Source organism: Salvelinus fontinalis, chromosome 31 (genome assembly GCF_029448725.1).
Source record: "Salvelinus fontinalis isolate EN_2023a chromosome 31, ASM2944872v1, whole genome shotgun sequence".
Taxonomy (NCBI): domain Eukaryota; kingdom Metazoa; phylum Chordata; class Actinopteri; order Salmoniformes; family Salmonidae; genus Salvelinus; species Salvelinus fontinalis.
In genome coordinates this window covers 4,722,263-4,729,244 of record NC_074695.1, presented here as the reverse complement: position 1 = coordinate 4,729,244, position 6,982 = coordinate 4,722,263, and positions in this window count along the sequence as shown.

Below are 6,982 nucleotides of genomic sequence, written 5' to 3'. Positions count from 1 at the left end.
TATCTTCACACTGCATTATTCTGAGCCTCAGGCTACTACTGGCCCTGTGCTATCTTCACACTGCATTATTCTGAGTCTCAGGCTACTACTGGCCCTGTGCTATCTTCACACAGCATTATTCTTAGCCTCAGGCTACTACTGGCCCTGTGCTATCTTCACACAGCATTATTCTTAGCCTCAGGCTACTACTGGCCCTGTGCTATCTTCACACAGCATTATTCTGAGCCTCAGGCTACTACAGGCCCTGTGCTATCTTCACACAGCATTATTCTGAGCCTCAGGCTACTACTGGCCCTGTGCTATCTTCACACAGCATTATTCTGAGCCTCAGGCTACTACAGGCCCTGTGCTATCTTCACACAGCATTATTCTGAGCCTCAGGCTACCACAGGCCCTGTGCTATCTTCACACAGCATTATTCTTAGCCTCAGGCTACTACAGGCCCTGTGCTATCTTCACACAGCATTATTCTGAGTCTCAGGCTACCACAGGCCCTGTGCTATCTTCACACAGCATTATTCTGAGCCTCAGGCTACTACAGGCCCAGTGCTATCTTCACACAGCATTATTCTGAGTCTCAGGCTACTACAGGCCCAGTGCTATCTTCACACAGCATTATTCTGAGTCTCAGGCTACTACAGGCCCAGTGCTATCTTCACACAGCATTATTCTTAGCCCATTGGCCGTCTATTACCAGAATGCTAAGCCAAATTAGCAAAAACTTGTAGCGAAATTACAGACACTGTTAGACAAAGTTGTGTTGCAAACTTTTCTGCAGGAATAGCAGCATGTGTACATGGAGCAGAGGGGGGAGGAACAGAGGAGGAACAGCAGCATGTGTACATGGAGCAGAGGGGGGAAGAACAGAGGAGGAACAGCAGCATGTGTACATGGAGCAGAGGGGGGAAGAACAGAGGAGGAACAGCAGCATGTGTACATGGAGCAGAGGGGGGGAAGAACAGAGGAGGAACAGCAGCATGTGTACATGGAGCAGAGGGGGGAAGAACATAGGAGGAACAGCAGCATGTGTACATGGAGCAGAGGGGGGAAGAACATAGGAGGAACAGCAGCATGTGTACATGGAGCAGAGGGGGGAAGAACATAGGAGGAACAGCAGCATGTGTACATGGAGCAGAGGGGGGAAGAACATAGGAGGAACAGCAGCATGTGTACATGGAGCAGAGGGGGGAAGAACAGAGGAGGAACAGCAGCATGTGTACATGGAGCAGAGGGGGGAAGAACAGAGGAGGAACAGCAGCATGTGTACATGGAGCAGAGGGGGGAAGAACAGAGGTGTAACAGCAGCATGTGACTCAGTACTGGTACTCTGTGTATAGTACCATGTTATCATTGACTCAGTACTGGTACTCTGTGTATACAGCCATGTTATCATTGACTCAGTACTGGTACTCTGTGTATATAGCCATGTTATCATTGACTCAGTACTGGTACTCTGTGTATATAGCCATGTTATCATTGATTCAGTACTGGTACTATGTGTATATAGCCATGTTATCATTGACTCAGTACTGGTACTCTGTGTATATAGCCATGTTATCATTGACTCAGTACTGGTACTCTGTGTATATAGCCATGTTATCATTAACTCAGTACTGGTACTCTGTGTATATAGCCATGTTATCATTGACTCAGTACTGGTACTCTGTGTATATAGCCATGTTATCATTAACTCAGTACTGGTACTCTGTGTATATAGCCATGTTATCATTGACTCAGTACTGGTACTCTGTGTATACAGCCATGTTATCATTGACTCAGTACTGGTACTCTGTGTATATAGCCATGTTATCATTGACTCAGTACTGGTACTCTGTGTATATAGCCATGTTATCATTGACTCAGTACTGGTACTCTGTGTATAGTACCATGTTATCATTGACTCAGTACTGGTACTCTGTGTATATAGCCATGTTATCATTGACTCAGGACTGGTACTCTGTGTATATAGCCATGTTATCATTGACTCAGTACTGGTACTCTGTGTATATAGCCATGTTATCATTGACTCAGTACTATGTGTATATAGCAATGCTATCATTGACTCAGTACTGGTACTCTGTGTATAGTACCATGTTATCATTGACTCAGTACTGGTACTCTGTGTATAGTACCAAGTTATCATTGACTCAGTACTGGTACTCTGTGTATACAGCCATGTTATCATTGACTCAGTACTGGTACTCTGTGTATATAGCCATGTTATCATTGACTCAGTACTGGTACTCTGTGTATAGTACCAAGTTATCATTGACTCAGTACTGGTACTCTGTGTATATAGCCATGTTATCATTGACTCAGTACTGGTACTCTGTGTATATAGCCATGTTATCATTAACTCAGTACTGGTACTCTGTGTATAGTACCATGTTATCATTGACTCAGTACTGGTACTCTGTGTATATAGCTATGTTATCATTAACTCAGTACTGGTACTCTGTGTATATAGCCATGTTATCATTGACTCAGTACTGGTACTCTGTGTATAGTACCATGTTATCATTGACTCAGTACTGGTACTCTGTGTATATAGCCATGTTATCATTGACTCAGTACTGGTACTCTGTGTATACAGCAATGTTATCATTGACTCAGTACTGGTACTCTGTGTATAGTACCATGTTATCATTGACTCAGTACTGGTACTCTGTGTATAGTACCATGTTATCATTGACTCAGTACTGGTACTCTGTGTATATAGCCATGTTATCATTGACTCAGTACTGGTACTCTGTGTATAGTACCATGTTATCATTAACTCAGTACTGGTACTCTGTGTATAGAGCCATGTTATCATTGACTCAGTACTGGTACTCTGTGTATAGTACCATGTTATCATTAACTCAGTACTGGTACTCTGTGTATAGAGCCATGTTGTCATATTTATTATGACGTTATTTTACTTTTCTATTATTTCTCTATTTTCTTTCTCTCTGTATTGTTGGGAACGACCTGTAACTAATCATTTCACTGTTAGTCCACACCTGTTGTTTACGAAACATGTGACGAATAACATGTGATGACACACTCCTCCTCTCACCTCATTGTGGACGTAGGCCTGACAGGAGTAACACCAGACCGACAGGTCAGCGAAGCTCAGCACCAGACGATGTTCTGACACCAAGCCGTGGGTTAACATGTGCTGGTTGACATAGCGACCACAGTACACCTGGACATCGCCAAGAGGAAGAACACGAGTCAGAGAATGGCATGTAACATCTTCTTGCTATGATGTCAAACACAAATTGAGGACAATAAAAGTTAAAATGTATATCTTGTCTGCCAATAATATATTTATCTTCATACTAAGAAGAGTGTTGCTTTGTGGTTGATAAAGAATTTCTACAGTTGTTAAATGAAATGTACGGGAATACAAGTGATTCTGTTAAGACATAGACGCCGGTAGAGGTCGACCTCTAGACGCCGGTAGAGGTCGACCTCTAGACGCCGGTAGAGGTCGACCTCTAGACGCCGGTACAGGTCGACCTCTAGACGCCGGTACAGGTCGACCTCTAGACGCCGGTACAGGTCGACCTCTAGACGCCGGTACAGGTCGAACTCTAGACGCCGGTACAGGTCGACCTCTAGACGCCGGTACAGGTCGACCTCTAGACGCCGGTACAGGTCGACCTCTAGACGCCGGTACAGGTCGACCTCTAGACGCCGGTACAGGTCGACCTCTAGACGCCGGTACAGGTCGACCTCTAGACGCCGGTACAGGTCGACCTCTAGACGCCGGTACAGGTCGACCTCTAGACGCCGGTACAGGTCGACCTCTAGACGCCGGTACAGGTCGACCTCTAGACGCCGGTACAGGTCGACCTCTAGACGCCGGTACAGGTCGACCTCTAGACGCCGGTACAGGTCGACCTCTAGACGCCGGTACAGGTCGACCTCTAGACGCCGGTAGAGGTCGACCTCTAGACGCCGGTGGAGGTCGACCTCTAGACGCCGGTAGAGGTCGACCTCTAGACGCCGGTACAGGTCGACCTCTAGACGCCGGTACAGGTCGACCTCTAGACGCCGGTACAGGTCGACCTCTAGACGCCGGTACAGGTCGACCTCTAGACGCCGGTACAGGTCGACCTCTAGACGCCGGTACAGGTCGACCTCTAGACGCCGGTACAGGTCGACCTCTAGACGCAGGTACAGGTCGACCTCTAGACGCCGGTAGAGGTCGAACTCTAGACGCCGGTACTGGAGATGATTTGAGGTTAAGAAGAGAGGAAGTGTCCTTTGTTTCCAGTACCTTGTAACAGCAGAGACAGATCCAGTTCTCAGCGTCGCTCCCACAGTCCTCACAGGGCCGAAACACATCTATCCCGCCAGCAGGAACAGGACTCACTGAGTCTAGGTGGGGGCACCAGGACAGGGGATCCACCACGTACATAGTGCCCTGGGGGGGTGGGGGGGGGGGGGGGTAAAAGCTAAAATTCCTCTCTTGAAAATACTGAAAAGTTACATGAGATTTCTGCCTCAATCGTAAATTGTTATCTTCAGCGTACTGAGATGTTAAGACAATTTTTTATTTGACTTGGTATTTTAGACAAGACGTGAAGGGGTTTGGATCCCCAGTTCTACCGATAACACCTCAACAAATCATAACTTACTATGAAAGGAGAAAAAAAACAACACACACACACACACACACACACACACACACACACACACACACACACACACACACACACACACACACTACATCAGAGGACAGGAGCCCAGGAAGAGAGACAGGCCTTCACACTGCTGTTTCCTAACGTTGTATTAGTCTACAACACACACACACACACACACACACACACACACACACACACACACACACACACACACACACACACACACACACACACACAACCTACATCAAAAGAAAAAGAAATTAAACGTTATATCGTCTGTACCCCGTCCACATCCTGGTTTCCACAGAATAGCTCAAACACCGGCTCCTTGGAGAAACCAGACGCCCCTTCCACCTCCGCCGCCGCACCGCTCTCCTGGTCTCCCTTGGTAACCGGGTCTGAGGTAGCCATGGCGACCGCCTAGGACGGTAATTCAGTAACAATGCCAGTCAATAGGAGAAAAGATGTTCACCTTTTCAATCGTTGACAACCTTGAGGTGAAAATAAACACTGTTTTCTGATGGAGGTCAGAGCCTGCATTTTTTACATTTTATTTAACCTTTATTTAACTTGGCAAAACAGTTAAGAACAAATTCTTATTTACAACGTCGGCCTACCGGGGAACAGTGGGTTAACTGCCTTGTTCAGAAGCAGAACGACAGATTTTTAACCTTGTCAGCTCGGGGGATTCGATCTTGCAACCTTTCGGTTACTGGTCCAACGCTCTAACCACTAGGCTACCTGCTGGTTACTGGCCCAACGCTCTAACCACTAGGCTACCTGCTGGTTACTGGCCCAACACTCCACTCTAACCACTAGGCTACCCTGCTGGTTACTGGCCCAACACTCCACTCTAACCACTAGGCTACCTGCTGGTTACTGGCCCAACACTCCACTCTAACCACTAGGCAACCCTGCTGGTTACTGGCCCAACACTCCACTCTAAACACTAGACTACCCTGCTGGTTACTGGCCCAACACTCCACTCTAACCACTAGGCTACCTGCTGGTTACTGGCCCAACACTCCACTCTAACCACTAGGCTACCTGCTGGTTACTGGCCCAACACTCCACTCTAACCACTAGGCTACCTGTTGGTTACTGGCCCAACACTCCACTCTAACAACTAGGCTACCTGCTGGTTACTGGCCCAACACTCCACTCTAACCACTAGGCTACCTGCTGGTTACTGGCCCAACACTCCACTCTAACCACTAGGCTACCTGTTGGTTACTGGCCCAACACTCCACTCTAACCACTAGGCTACCTGCTGGTTACTGGCCCAACACTCCACTCTAACCACTAGGCTACCTGCTGGTTACTGGCCCAACACTCCACTCTAACCACTAGGCTACCCTGCTGGTTACTGGCCCAACACTCCACTCTAACCACTAGGCTACCCTGCTGGTTACTGGCCCAACACTCCACTCTAACCACTAGGCTACCCTGCTGGTTACTGGCCCAACACTCCACTCTAACCACTAGGCTACCCTGCTGGTTACTGGCCCAACACTCCACTCTAACCACTAGGCTACCTGCTGGTTACTGGCCCAACACTCCACTCTAACCACTAGGCTACCCTGCTGGTTACTGGCCCAACACTCCACTCTAACCACTAGGCTACCTGCTGGTTACTGGCCCAACACTCCACTCTAACCACTAGGCTACCCTGCTGGTTACTGGCCCAACACTCCACTCTAACCACTAGGCTACCTGCTGGTTACTGGCCCAACACTCCACTCTAACCACTAGGCTACCCTGCTGGTTACTGGCCCAACACTCCACTCTAACCACTAGGCTACCCTGCTGGTTACTGGCCCAACACTCCACTCTAACCACTAGGCTACCTGCTGGTTACTGGCCCAACACTCCACTCTAACCACTAGGCTACCCTGCTGGTTACTGGCCCAACACTCCACTCTAACCACTAGGCTACCTGCTGGTTACTGGCCCAACACTCCACTCTAACCACTAGGCTACCTGCTGGTTACTGGCCCAACACTCCACTCTAACCACTAGGCTACCTGCTGGTTACTGGCCCAACACTCCACTCTAACCACTATGCTACCCTGCTGGTTACTGGCCCAACACTCCACTCCAACCACTAGGCTACCTGCTGGTTACTGGCCCAACACTCCACTCTAACCACTAGGCTACCTGCTGGTTACTGGCCCAACACTCCACTCTAACCACTAGGCTACCCTGCTGGTTACTGGCCCAACACTCCACTCTAACCACTAGGCTACCCTGCTGGTTACTGGCCCAACACTCCACTCTAACCACTAGGCTACCTGCTGGTTACTGGCCCAACACTCCACTCTAACCACTAGGCTACCTGCTGGTTACTG